Source organism: Panthera onca, chromosome D1, assembly GCF_046562875.1.
Source record: "Panthera onca isolate mPanOnc1 chromosome D1, mPanOnc1 haplotype 2, whole genome shotgun sequence".
Classification (NCBI taxonomy): domain Eukaryota; kingdom Metazoa; phylum Chordata; class Mammalia; order Carnivora; family Felidae; genus Panthera; species Panthera onca.
Window position 1 is genome coordinate 97775107 of NC_138348.1, and position 14577 is coordinate 97789683.

Genomic DNA, 14577 nt, shown 5'->3' on the forward strand with positions numbered 1-14577 from the left:
TCCTCTTCCTCGCAAGCCTATGAGTGAATTACGAGGCCCACCGGGCACAAGTGGAAGAGTTAATAGAAGGGACGCTTAGTCAAAGACCCTTTTACTGCACTTAGGAAGTTGACATTATGGAGTCTCCCTAGCTGTTGAGGAGGGGCTCCGAGGATCAAGGGAGGACTTTTCCTCCAGGCCTGTCAGCATCAGGCTGCCCTTCACCCTTCACATCACCCTGGGGCAGGGGTGAGGGGTGCAGCGGGGAGCCAGGTCACAAGCCGGGGCCGCCTGGGCCCTGAGTCCCGCCCTCCCAGCCGCCGTTGAGGTTGGCAACATGTAGCAGCTGCTCCTTTCTGTAGGCGAGCAGGGTGATCCGTCCTTCCCAGCCCATTAACACAGCACATGCGGAGCAAGGTTAATGGAACCGAGATGGGGCTGGCAGGAGAGGGGGAGCCCCGTGGGGACCGTGCATCCCACCTCCTGTCGCTCAGCGTACTCTCCCCTCTTCCCCGCGCTGGGCCCATTCAAGGAATGTGTCCATCTGTGCACCTCTGCTTCCAAGAGACGGAGGGGAGGAGGGGCCGAGGGATGCGGAGGCGAGGGGCCGTCTTTCTCCCGTGCTCTTACCCACGGGGCCCGGAGGGAGGGCAGCCACCAGCTCAGTTAAGGGAGTCATTAGAAGAGAAAACCCGTTTTTATGCTCACAGGTTGTGTGATTGCATTGTGGGTGCAGACAGAGGCAGGCTGCAAAGCTCGGTGCACTGGGGCCTCCCTGTGTGCCAGGCAAGGCCCTAGAAGGGCACAAGAGAAAGAAGGGCCACCCCTGGGTGAGTGCCATTCCCATCAGCGTGCTCCCTGGCCCCACCATTTACTCCTAAGTGGAAGGAAATGGCTCCAAAAGGTGCAGATGAGTCTGAGATCCGCCAGCAAATCAGATGCAGATTAGGTTGGAGGGAGGAGGTGAGAAGGTACCCCATCTTCGGGGAGGCTACAAGGTCAGTGGGTACAAATTGCACAGATGAAAATGACCCACTTCATAACCTGAGATCTGGGTGCGTTTTCACACCCACTGATTTGAAAACCGGCCAAAGCTGCTCAGGTGACTTTCCTTCTGAGGAAGGAAGGAGAGAGACCTCGCTCTGTGGCTCGTTAGGCAACGGAGGTGCTGCGCTGCTCCCTGCGGGCCAGGCCTCAGAGGGGAGACCCTACCAGAGTCCCACCCTCCTCCCGTCCCGGCCACGCTCCCTCTCCCACTGGGGGACATGTGCACAGTTCATGCACACAGACAGTCGGGACAACTTGTCACGGGACAACTTGTCACGGGACAGCGTGCTCAGGTCCCCTGATGACGTGAGATGTGAGATGCTTCAGAAGCAACTCAAGTGGATGCTAGGAAGGACTTTCCGGGCACTTATGACACAGTGACTGAAGAAGTCACCCTAGCCCTTGTCCTGAGAACATTTACAAATAGGACTGTTAACTGACACCTCCCAAGATAGGTACTTCCAACACCTCACCTTTCCATAGGACCTGGCAGTTTACAAAGTACCTTCGTGCCCATCCTCATTGGTTTCTGGAAGGTAATCAGATTATAGATGTTGCAGAGGCAGGGCAATGAGGCTCAGTGGTTCAGTGACGTGGCCACGTTCACAAAGCCAGTAACCGGGGAGCTGGGACCACAGCTGAGCTCTCCCTGGACTCCATTTCTCTTCCATTTACCTTGGAGTCTGTGTCTGGTGTTGTGGGTGAAGGGCTGCTGTGGGTGCTTCTGGAAGGTCCTGCCCAGCAGAGACAATGGGAAACCAATGGCATGGCTCAGGCCGTCCCCATCCCCTTTGGGTCTTTGTTCTTAGCCCAAGACCCTCCCACCGAACTGAAGTTGAACCCAGACGGGAGAAAGGTGGGTCTGGAGCCACCACTGTCCTTCTGACACAGGAGGCTGCAAGGGCACCGGCTTCCCAGGGCAGGAGGGCACCCTCCTCCCTTCCACCCAGTTCCTGCAAGTTCTTCCTAGACTTCTTTCTTGGGCCCTTTCTCAGCAGGTGCTAAGTGGGGGAGATGGAAAAGTGTCTCCTAACTCTCGGTTCATGGGGACATTCCAGGCTGAAGGGCCTGGAGAGGTACAGCATTTGAAACCAGTGAGGTGTGGGTATATGTGCCTTTGTGTGCGTGTGTGGTTTGGGAACAAGCAACTTCTGCTTCCTAATGAAAAAATAAAAGCTTGAAAGGGATTTGTTAAATCAACTGAAAGGGGCCCCTGGGATCTCCTCTCTCATGCACAAACACTTTCCCAGCGCACAAATGAATCAGGACCCACATGGATCCGATTTCACTCAGAAACTGCACTGGTTTATAAAACCCAGACAGGAAAATTGCCAGGGGCCAAGTTTGTTTTCGTGTCTCTGTCCACACACTCCCAGAAGTTTGTTCTGGCCTCTCTACCCTCTGGGGAGATGGGGTGTTTGCATGTTCAGGTGGGAGGAGGAGGAAGAGAAGTCCCTATCGTGAAGTCTGGACCAGGTGAGCTCCTGAAAAACTGGGATTAGATGCGTTATTTATCAAGGAATGCGCGGGTCCTGCTCCCGAGACGTGGAGACTCAGCCCGGGAAACGAGGACGGATGCTCTCAGGTCCTCCAGGAAGGGGCTCAAAGGCGATGGGAGAGTATCTTTACCCTCCTTTCTGTCTTTCTGGGTCTTTCTCTTAGGGCCTGATTAACAAGACAACGTGCAGGGTGGGGCTGCCCTAGAACACTGGAAAAAACCCTGGGGGTCTGCCTGGTGACCCAAAGATATGCTTTAGGGGGATGTTAGAGAAACCCAAGCTCAGCCCACACTTGGTCATCCCGCTGAGGACTGCAGGGTAACTGCAAGTTGCCTGTGGTATAATAAAAAATACTATATGAAATAAAATAAAATAAAAACATCTGGTCCGGTCTTCGTCCGGGGTTCCTGGCAAAGAGCTCCTCCAGCCCTTGGAATCTTCCTGAGTGATAAGAGTGTCTTTTGCGTGCTGATGCCAGGACTCCAGCTGGGTTGGAATGTGTTTGTGGGGGGTGGGGGCTACACAGCTTCAGGATGGGGGCTGGTGGCCAGAAAGCCTGAGCCCGGGTTAGAGGTTTGGAACTCTAGAGAGGGACTGGAGATTGAGTTCCAATTACCAGCAGCCATTGATTTAATCAACCATGCCTCCGTAACGGAGCCTCCATAAAACCCCCTAACCAACAGGGTTTGGAGAGCTTCCTCGCTGGTGAAAATACAGATGTGCTGGGGATATGGCGTACAGGGAGGTTGGGGGAGTTCTGCCACCCCACCCCTCCCTCATTTCTTACCCTGAGCGTCTCTTCCATCGGTCGCGTCCTTTCTAATAAACTGGTGAACATAAATAAAGTGTTTCTCTGAGTTCTGTGAGTCGTTCTGTGGAATTATTGCACCTGAGAGGAGGCTGTGAGAACTCATGATTTACAGCCAGTCGGTCAGGACTTGTGACTCGTGTTTGGAGTGGGGGTGGTCTTGTGGGACTGAGCCCTGTGACCTGGGGGGTCTGACACTAAGTCTGGGTCGTTAGCGTCAGAATAGGATTGAATTATGGGACACAGGGTTGGTTTCAGAGAGTACAGAATTGGTCGTAGTGTGGCAAAGCCACATGTTATTTGTTGTCAGAAAGAAGACGCGGGGCGCCTGGGTGGCTCAGTCGGTTAAGCGTCCGCCTTTGGCTCAGGTCACGATCTCACGGTTCGTGGATTCGAGCCCCGCATCGGGATCTGTGCTGACAGCTCCAAGCCTGGAGCCTGCTTCGGATTCTGTGTCTCCCTCTTGTGCTCTGTTTTTGTCTTTCAAAAATAAATAAAAAAATTAAAGAGAAGAAAGAAAGAAAGATGACACCGCATTGCCAGAGCCCCACTGTCCCAGGCCCCTTGTCCCCAGACGGACAGGAAACAGGACAATAATTATAGGAGATGACCAGTGAAGGTCACTGGAGACCAAAAAAGGGCCTAGACAGACCCCGGTTTCATGTGCCAGCTGCCGACGCCCCCCATAGGGTGTCTCTCCAGGTGGCAAAGAATCTTGCAGGTGCCTGGAGCCCCCACACACGCTCTCAGTCCCACCTTCTGATGTGGGGGAGACAAGGCGTGGTGATCGTCCTCTGCCTGGAGCCTCCAGTCCTGAAAACCTTATTCCAAAGGGCTTCCAAGTTAAAGCCCAGACCATCGCGCAGCTCTCCCGGGGTCACACGGCAAATGGTGACTGTTTCTAGGCACAGATGCTGTCTCTGACTTCCCACGAAAATGCCGAAGCCACGGGCCACGCCGCCTCTCCCCTCTCTAGGGAAGCACAGGGTGGCCTGGCACCACCTCCTTTCCCCAGCTGCCTGGGTGCCCGGGTCCTCTGAAGTGAAGGCCCTCCAGAAGTGTCTGGTACCTGAAAAGAGAACCGATTGGCCCCCTGACGCCAAAGGAACACTGCAAAATCAAAATTAATAAAGGTTTGATTGCATGTCTACAAAACACGTCAACTAGTCAACTGCCACTTCACTCAACTCCCGGTTATGCTAAATTATAATTAATGTGGAGTGTGTATGCAGCTTAAGATGATTGATACATTGTGTGGCCTCCCAAGTATCAGACTGAATTGCGCACGGAGGTCATAAAATGACCCGGTCCCCCTCCCCATCCCTGCTTCTGCATCAGAAAGCCGACAAAGGACTGGGAGGAAAAGGAGCAGGGAAGTTTCAGCTGGGGGGTGGGGTGCAGGGAGGAGCCCAGCTCTGCTCCTGTGTGAGGCTTCTGGACCATGGAAGGCAATCTAGCTCATGGCCCGCCCTTTCCATCAAACTTCAAATAACTGCCCATTCTTCCGCTAACTCAGAATGATGGCCAATCCAAACATCGTTTGAGCTTGGCCGTCGGGCAGCGTCACAACCGAATGCCCCTAGGCTGGACCCCCAAGTTTGGGGGGCCCAGTCCCCCTAGGAATGGCTGGGGGTGCCACTGGGGTAGTGAACGGTCCACGTTTATTCAACAACCTTCAACAAACACCGGTGCCAGGCATTATGTTCAATCCGGGGGGTGCAAAGGTGAGCAAAACAGCCCCCCTTCCCTTATGGAGGGCGGTGTCTTATGGAGGCCAGAGTTGGTGCCATAACCTTTTCTCATTTGGCTCTGGAAAGCTCCCTGGGAGCAGTCAGGGCAGACGTTAGTTGAGCTTTATCTCCTTTTTCAGAAAGGCCATTGAAGGCGTCCAAGGTGGCAGCTACAGAGCCCGGACTGCCTTTCCCCACGTGCTGTTTACTCCATTAACAGGCCAGGCCTCTCGGGGATGGCCATGGGGGTGCTGTCCAGACAGCCAAGGACTGCTGTCTGAGACTGCTGGCCTTGGGACCCACTTGCAGGCTGAGCCTGCAGCCCTGCCCCCAGAGGGAGGGGAGGCTGTATCCAGCAGTGGGGGGGTGGGGGGGCGCGGGGGGCTGGCTGCCAGGGCCCAAGGGCTGCTCCACTGCGCTCTGCAAGCTTCTGATGTTATCTGCAACTAATCAGCTATTTATTTCAGCCAATTCATTATGTTCTCTTTGAACCGCGCTTCCTTTTCCGGAGAAAAGCTGCCCTGGAATTGGTTTGAACGTCAAGGGTGAAATGTGCTTGCGGGCTGCATTCCGGGGCCAGCTCTGCGCGCCTCGGCCGGGCCTGCTCTGTCACCGCGCCTTCAGCCGGGGACGGATGGGCAAAGCCCACGCGCGGCTCTGTCCCAGGAGCAAGCGTCCTGCCGGTCCTGCCTGCCAAGGTGCTAAATCAGCCCCGGCTTCGTCCCCCCTCCCCGACTGGCTATCTCCATCATCAGCATCAAAGCGTCCCGCGCTCCATCAGGGCGCTGGGCTCCGCAGCAAATCCTTTGTCTCCTGCTTCAATCCCTCCGGAGCCAGCCGCCCCGTTCAATCACCCCCCCAGCGCCCGGCTTAGCTCTGCTCCAGCCCTCCCCGTGGGCTCTGTCAACCCCATCACCCAGCCTGATCCTGTCACCTGCTCCACCAGCCCCCCCTCTGGCCCGCAGCCACCCCAGATGAAAATCTACTTCCTGCCATCACTCAGGCTCCTCTCCCCCTCCCCCCCCCCCCCCCACCGCCCTCCCTGGCATCAGATTTTACCGCCCAGTGTGCTGGGCTGGGCCTATCCTTGCTCCTCTCTGACTCCCTGAGAGGGCAATGGGAACACGGGAGGCGGGGGAAGGGGGCTTCTCCTCCTTTTCAGCCTCCAGACTCTCCCCAGGGGCTGGCAAGGTGGGATCTCACCAAAGCAAGCTGGGAAAAGCCCCAGAGCGGCGGGTCACCCTGGCCAGAGAGTGTGGTTTCCCTGCAGGACGCTCTCTCCCTCTGAACTCCCAGCAGCTTCAACTTGGGGCTGCATCACTGTCCCAAGATGGCTGCCTCCCTGGGAATCCAGTTGCTATGGCAACAAGAAGGCGCCCCGCCCCCCCCCCCCCCCCCCCGGCCCCCACGGAGGCAAGGGGTAGGGAGCCGGAGAGTTCAGAGGGACACGAAATTTGACCACGGTGGCTGTGTTGTGCCCTCCTTCCCCCATCTCAAGGGACGTGGCCCTTCTGGAGCACAGGTGGGCAGGTGTCCCACGGCGGGCTTTGTGGCAGAAATGGCAAGGGAGCCACAGGGACGGTGCCACTGCCAGGGCAGCCTGTCATTCTGGGGGATTTGGGCGACCCGTGGGCCGTGGAGCACAGAAATAGAAGAATTATCCTCTAAGTCCGAACCCGCGATACATCTGTCTGGCAGAGCTTCCCTGTGACAGAGCTGCCAAGACCACTTTATGGGAAAGGCTTTACCCTAGAAGCTGTCAACCTCAAAGTTAGGAGCGTGCCCCAACTCCTGCCACTTCCCTAACAGCCCCTTTGGAGATGGCACTCATGAGTGGCCTACACCCTCCCTTAACCTATTTATGTTTTCAGACTGTGACATCTCTTCGGGGAATGAGCTCCCTGAATTTATGGCCAGCTGCTCAGAGGAGCGTTCCCCTTGATCTGCTCCGTACCCATCTGATGTGCGCGTTAAAGGAATCCCCTCGTGTTCGGTGCTTTGGGATTTGGTGAACGACTCTTCATCCTGCCCTTCCAACCCTCACGGCAGCATACACTTTAATTTCAAAGGTGAGTATTTCACCATGCCCCATGTGCTCCAGGTGACTTTACGATAGTACCTCATTTATTCCTGACGACCCTGGGAGGTGGCAATTCTAATCTGCATTTCAAAGGTGAGCCAACCGACCTGCGGAGGAGAGTTGACTTGTCCACCAGCTGGCACGAGGCAGAGGTGGGATTCCAATAGGTCTGGCAATATGGTCGGTACTTCTCCCAGGAGGACCCAGCTACTCTCAGGAACCTGTTTGTCCTGGAAGGGCAAGAATTAAAATAAGAGACTTAATTGCCCCGGTTGAAAATAAGGAGAAGACTTCTTCCTCCTCTCCCTTTTCTTTCGGAGTTTTTTCCTGTGTCCTTTTCAAATGTTTGGAAATCTTTATAACGGCTAGATGAGTCTCCTGCTGGTCCCAGAGCTCAGATATTTCCTCAAAGACCCAAGAGCCATCTTTTTGAAATGCAAACATCAAGAGAGAGAGGGCACATCACTCTCAGTTCCCGTGGGAAGGTAGGAGCCTAACTTTGGTGGGTGCCTTGCTCCCGTTTGCAAAACTACCTCCCGTTGCAAATTCTGCGTTTGTTTTTCCTCTGGATAAAGCCAATAAACTAACACAGATGGTCGCCCAGTTACCAGGTAAAAGCAGGATGTGTGACAAATGGCGCTATCAACACCTCTTATATGAGGATGAGTTCTCGTCGATCATGGTGTATAAACAAGGGGTATGTATGTAGATAATGGGTTGTGGCCACTTGGCTACCGAAGGGGACCAGAATAAGCCACCCCAAAGTATGCCCCTTTGGCAAGTGGATTGTTTTGAGCGGAAGGCCACAGAGGAACAGCAGATGCGGGGAAAACCTCTAAAATCAGAGCATAAATGGCTCTTTTGTCAAGAAAATTTACATTGATAAAGGAACATTCTGTCTTTGAATTCTCGTACGTGATAAGCGGTGATGCCCATCGCCTTCTGGTTTAATGCATATTCGATAAGAACACTGTTCCCTCTACCTTGGTGGAGGTTTTCTGGGTTGGGAGATTTTTTTTTTTTTTTAATTTCACTTCCCCTACAGTCCCTTTGCCTTTCCAGTCATAGATTCCCTGTACTTTGAAGGTGTGCCTCTCACCCCTAAGACTGGATGCTCATGGATGTTCAGGTTCCCGGTCTCAGGGGGCGTGGTCTATTCTGAATTAAGCTTTGCTGGTGTGTGAACAGGTATCTGACCCCAGCGAAGGGTGATCCCTCCCTGCCTTCTTAGGTAACTGTTAGGCCATCCCACATTTGGGGGGAGGTTTTAGCAACTACTGCTTTAGCCCGCAGAGCTGCCCCCCTCCAACTGACATCACCCCTGTCTTCAAAAACCTTTGAGGTCTAAGAGGTGAAGTCACAGCTTAGTCATGTACCACTCCCCCCACCAGCATAACTTCTGCCCTTCTTCCAATTTATCTCCCTATTCCTTTCTGTCCCCTGCCCCGCAGATAATCTACCCAGCCTTGCATTATTTTCAAGTGCCTTCACTCACTTCATTCCTTCTGGCTGGGAATGTATCCTCTTCGGGTCTCCACCCAGGCAAGGTCTAGGTTTTCTTCAAGAACCAGCCCACGTGCTCCTCCCCCTGCAAATATCAAAACAAGACCCCCGCCAGCACCTTCAGGCTGGGCCACGCTACGCACAGACCGCATCTCGAAGTTTTTGTCTGGTCGGTGTCCCCGGCTAGGTCTGTGACATGTCCTCTGCAACACACAGTTGTTTGAGGACGCCACCCATCCATCTCCCTTTTGCATCACATCATCCAACTGCACCGAGCCCAGGGCCTTCCCTGCCTACCTGACTCGGTGCTCAGGCAGGGCCAGCCTTGGTGACGAAGGTGGGTCCTGCCGTCTCAGGTGACACGTAGGCTGGTATAGGGTTTCCCAAAGGGGAGGAACTGAGAGGCTTTATGTTTGTTCCTCCTCCGCAGTTGAGGGTCACAGACTCTTTCTCAGCTAATCAGCAGGTGGAAATGTAACCATCCCGACTGGGCCACCCAGCACAAGGCCTTCCTGCTCCCCTTCTCTCTCCAGAGTAATAAACAGAGTCGTTACCAGGTGCCTCTTGCAGCCTTCTGTGCTGGCAGGTTATTTATATGCAAATTTGCCTGTCTGTGGTGTTGGAGGCTCATAAACATGATAACAGAAGCTTCTGGAGGGGCTGGGACGTGATGGAGGGTGGGGAGAGGCCCTCTAGCTTCTGCGAGGAGAGTTAATATGGGATTAGCCACAACCAATTAGATGGTATCGAACCCAAAGGGACCCAGCAGTTTAGCTAAACTGAAGATCCGGCTGAGGGAGGGGGCTGTGGCTGTCGGGAGGGCCTCAGGCACTGGCGGAGCCATCCCCCAGGAAGCCAGGCTTAGGGGCAGAGTCCCTGACCCAGGCCCCTTGGAAAGGGGCCCTGGGAGGGAGGAAGGGCACGACCCTGACCTTCACAGCAATCCTGGCATCCGTGGATGCCAGCAGGAAGCATCCCCTGCTCTGGAGGTGCAAAGGTATGACAGCCCATGCTTTCGTGCCCTGGTCCCTTCACCCCTGCTCACCTTCACCTCTGCCTGATAGACAGGGACCCATCCTCTGGAACTCCCCTGGGATGCCCTCCCCGCCCCAACAAAACCTTGCTTAGCCTGCCCTGCTCTGAGGTCCTGTAGGACATGGCACACGTCCCCATCTGCCACTCACCACACTTTGTCTCCGGGTCTGTCCCCCATCTGGACCACAGCGTCTGAAGGCTGCACATGGCATCATCCACCTTTGGCTCTCCGGTCCACAGTACGGTGTTTGGCACAAAATAGATGCTCAGTGAACGTTTTGGGGGGAAACTGGGAAGGGAAGTACAAAGAAAGCCAAAGACATTTGGACTTAAATGCTGACATTACTTGACTACACCCCCCCCCCACCCCCAAAGTATGTCTCCTTAGCGCATGGGTTATTTAGAGCTAAAGGCCATGGAGAGCCAGCAGGTATAGGGAAAGCTCTATAACAGGGAACGAGCTTTCCTTTTGTAGAGGGAATGGACATCAATCAAGGAAATTTCCACTTGGAAAAGTGTCTCTCCTGTACCTGGAAGAGGAGACTCTTCACAACTTTAAAAAAAATTTTTTTGGGGGGCGCCTGGGTGGCGCAGTCGGTTAAGCGTCCGACTTCAGCCAGGTCACGATCTCGCGGTCCGTGAGTTCGAGCCCCGCGTCAGGCTCTGGGCTGATGGCTCGGAGCCTGGAGCCTGTTTCCGATTCTGTGTCTCCCTCTCTCTCTGCCCCTCCCCCGTTCATGCTCTGTCTCTCTCTGTCCCAAAAATAAATAAAAAACGTTGAAAAAAAAATTAAAAAAAAATTTTTTTTAATGTTTTATTTATTTTTGAGAGAGAGAGAGAGAGAGAGAGAGACAGAGTACGAGCGGGGGAGGGGTAGAGAGAGAGGGAAACACAGAATCCACGAAGCCGGCTCCAGGCTCCGAGCTGTCAGCACAGAGCCCGACGCGGGACTCGAACCCGTGAACCACCCGTGAACCACAGGATCATGACCTGAGCCGAAGTCGGACGCTTAACCCACTGAGCCACCCAGGTGCCCCAGACTTTTCACAACTCTTATTAGTGGAACAGGTCCTGACTTATATCTGCATACCCAGCCCTACTAAACAACTCCTATACCCCCCATTTTTTCCGGTTACCTCCCCACAACTTGCCACCCCGGCCCCAAAGCCCCCTTTTCCTTTATGTAGTCTAAGACGGAACAGGAGTTCAAGTCTATCCGCCCCTTGGGGGATTACTCACTATTGGGAGCTCCCATGTATACGTGGGATGAAGCACACATTAATACATTTCTGTTTTCTCTTGTTAACCTGTCTGTGGTCAGTCTAATTACAGGGCCACAGCTGGAGAACCCCAGGTGGACAGAGGAAAATATTTTTTCCCTCCCTACATGCTGCTTTTGTGATCTTGGGCAAGTGATCATACTCTTTGGTCTCAGTTTCCTCATCTGTAAAATGGCGGTAACAGCCCCTCAAATGACTCTCCTATGTGTAGAGCCTGACCCTTAGTTTGCTCAGTAAAGTTAGTTATGTTTCCCTTGCCATTAACGGCTTCCCTTCCCACCCTCCAGGGCATCAGGTCACTGGTCACACATTCTCTTTTCTCTCAAGGGGAGTCCAGTCCCTGGGGAAGGCAATCAGGAAAGATGAATTCAGCAATCAGGAAAGCAAAGACTTGCGGATAATAGAGTAGGAAGAGAGAGGAGAATTGGTTGGAGACAGAGAATGGAAAATGAGCCACAGCTTCTGAAAGGGACTTTTTATTGTGAGGGTGTCCCTGAGAGTAGCAGGAAGCTCGTGTGCAGCCACAGAGAAAAGGCTAGGAGTGCGGAGTGAGGAGTGGAAACCTTGGTCTGCTTTCTGGGCCGGTCAGCAAGCGGGCACCCTGTCCCTTGGACCCCTGCCCGGGGCCAGGCGGCGTCCTCCACCCAGGCCGGGGCCTGGACGTGAGGCGGGGAAAACGGCTGCTGCTCTCGATTTTCGCGCAACCCAGGGGCTGAAACACGACTTGACGACCTCCATTTGGACCTCGGTCTGTGCTTTCTAACCGATTGAGTTCTTCTTTCCCGTTTCTCTCTTACCTCAGGCAAAAGACCCTGAGGGTGAAGCTGAAACTACCCCCTCAAGCAATAATGACTACCCCATGGCAGCAAGACCCCAAGGCAATGATCCACCTGACCTTTATTGCCCACCTACGGAACCCACGGACCTTTGCCCCGTACTTGCCTTATATAAACCTGGAGGTCTTTTCAGCACTTTGGAGACGAGCTTTGAGACGTTGGTCCTCTGTCTTGCTGATGTCAGCCCCACCGAGAGCGGCTGCACCTGCTCAACTTGGGACCCCTGGACCCAGGCACTCTAGCACCCCTGCGCCCCGGCTACAGGGTCTGATGCTGGGCCCCAAAACCCCATCTCTAAGGAATCTCTCCTTGAAGACCTCCAGGGGTTCTGGCCACTTCCCCAGCTGCTCTGTGTGCCTGTCACTGTGCTGTGACAAGGCATTATGCTCCGTTTGGCCGCTCAAGGGTGTCCTTCGGCCTCACGGAATGTGCAGGCCAGTAGGAGCCGTGCGTCTCGCTGAGTCCAAAGCACTTAAAAAAAATTTTTTTTAAATTAAATTAATTAATCAATTAAATACAATTTAATTTAATTAATTTAATTAAAATTAATCAAAAAATTGTTTTAACGTTTATTTATTTTTGAGAAAGAGAGAAAGAGCATGAATGGGGGAGGGACAGAGAGAGAGGGAGACACAGAATCCGAAACAGGCTCCAGGCTCTGAGCTGTTGGCACAGAGCCCGACGCGGGGCTCGAACTCACGAACCGCGAGATCATGGCCTGAGCCGAAGACGGACACTTCAGCAACTGAGCCACCCAGGCGCCCCCCACAAAGCACTGATTTTACCAATGAGGGAGATGAAGCTTGACAGCCCTTGGGATGGGCTTCATCTCACACCGTGCTTTGTGGTGGGCCTGGATCCCGAGTCCCAGGTCGGAGCTCGCTCTGGGTATTTCCCGTCAGTACAAAGGGGTCGGCCACCTTCGGTACCAGCCCCAAGGATCTTCCTGAGCGTCAGCGCCTGGGCCGAGGAGACTGACAGGCTCCTTGGCAGCAGAGTAGCCATTAGATTTCCTCCCTCCCCTGGGTTCACAGCTATTCTCAGACTGTCTGGAAGTCCCCACTCATGCCCAAACCTCTCTGGGTCTAGTGCCTCACTTCTCAGCACAGATACTCCCTGGCTGGACCCAGGCCTTCTAAAGCAAAGAGGCGGTCCAGCCTGGCAACTTCTTCCTTTGCCTTAAGATACACAAAAACATTGTCAGTTCCCCCTTTGGGTAAGGAAAGCCCAGGCCTCACAGATACAGTGGCTTGGCTCCCCTCCTGGTGAGGGAGTGAGGAAGAAGAGGGGTGGAAATACCTTTCATTCTTTACCAAGCAGCCTGCAATGGAGAAAGCAAGACACAGCTAGTCTTTCAATAGGCTATTCTGCCACCTAACATTCTTAAGCCACCCCGCCACATTTCTAGACGAATCTGATCATGTCTCCTCTCTGCTTAAAATTGTTCAATGGCTCCCCAGTGCCCTCTGGATAAAACCCAAGCTCCCACCACATAAGAACGTCATGATCTGGCTAGAGCTTACTTCTCCAGCCCTGGGATGACGGCTGTCCTTCCTCCCTCTGCTGCGGCCAGATTATTCTGGAATTTAACCATGTGTTTAACCCTGGCCGGCATAGAATGCTTCCTTTCACTTGGTCCCTTGGACAAGCAGTTCCTTCAGCCTGGAACACCTTCCACTCTTTGTTTTAACTCCTCTTCGTCCTCCTTCAAGTTTCAGAGCGTGGGCCTGGCACGGAGGGGAGACTCACCAAGCGTAAGTGAATTCCACCCTCGGAGATGCTCTGGAAATCCAGGGTCGCCCCCTCCCCCCCCCCCCCCCCATTTATCCAGCGAACCGTATCTGGAACTTTGAAGTTTTTCGTATTATTTAGCCCACATATCAGGATTTAACCCTTTTTATGAGAGTGATGGCTTCCTGTTGTATCTTTAAAATAACTTGATGGAGGAAGTGTCAATGCAGAGGCAGCTGGGTCAGTAGCCTTTGCTCCTCACGTGGAGGTGGGTGGGCCTCCCCATCAGTGTCTTTAGTCAGAACCACCATCCAGGGCCGGGGCCTCTGTGGACCCCTGAGGGAGGCCTCCTCAGCACCCATCAGCATCACACTGAAGTCCCACACCTGGAGAATATCAGGTCCAGCCCGAGTCACGGCCAGGAGAGGTGGCAGAACACCGTTCCTACCCCCTGGTAGCCCAGATTCATCCAGGCCCATGTGACCGGTTCCCCGAACACCTTTCACTATAATTGTCCTACAATCCAACTCCCATCCAATCCGTGAGGGGCCTGAGAAAAGCAGCCATGGGGCCTCCCCAGAGAGGGCTCTCAGGGGCAGTCCTGTTGCATTGTAGCTGGTAAACCAAGTGGATTAGAATCCTGCAGGGAGTCCCCGAGGGCTGGAGGGTCATTCCTCCGCGACACTGTGGCTGTCGAGAGTAGCAGCTCCTTCCTCAAGTGCTGATAGAGATTCACTGCCTATCCTTCCCTTTTACCCATTTCTTGATGAGAGGTACAGGCCATGGCAATGACTGAGGATGGTTCTAGCAAGTGCTGACTTATGCCCCAGCCCTTAGAGCTGTGCGTACAATTTGCCTCAGAGACGAGCTGCACCGTGGCCCTGATATGTCCTGCTCCGATGCCGGCTGACAGGGCCTTTGCTGCTGGCACATGATGGAACCTGACCCTCATGGGAAGGAGCAGCTCTCTTTCTCCTCAGTGCCAATCTCACAGCCCCCGGGCACTACCTTGACCGGTTGGAGGGTCTCTAGGATACTATCCAGCCACG

General features: G+C 54.0%; 1 long non-coding RNA gene across 1 annotated transcript; it reads left to right on the plus strand.

Moving 5' to 3' along the window:
* Positions 1 to 6498: 6498 nt before the first annotated feature.
* LOC132662291 (uncharacterized) lies at positions 6499 to 12260 on the plus strand. The gene is made up of 3 exons (XR_009602564.3): positions 6499 to 6585; positions 6935 to 7132; positions 11764 to 12260. It is a non-coding gene; the product is annotated as an uncharacterized LOC132662291 (long non-coding RNA).
* The last annotated feature ends 2317 nt before the right edge of the window (positions 12261 to 14577 follow it).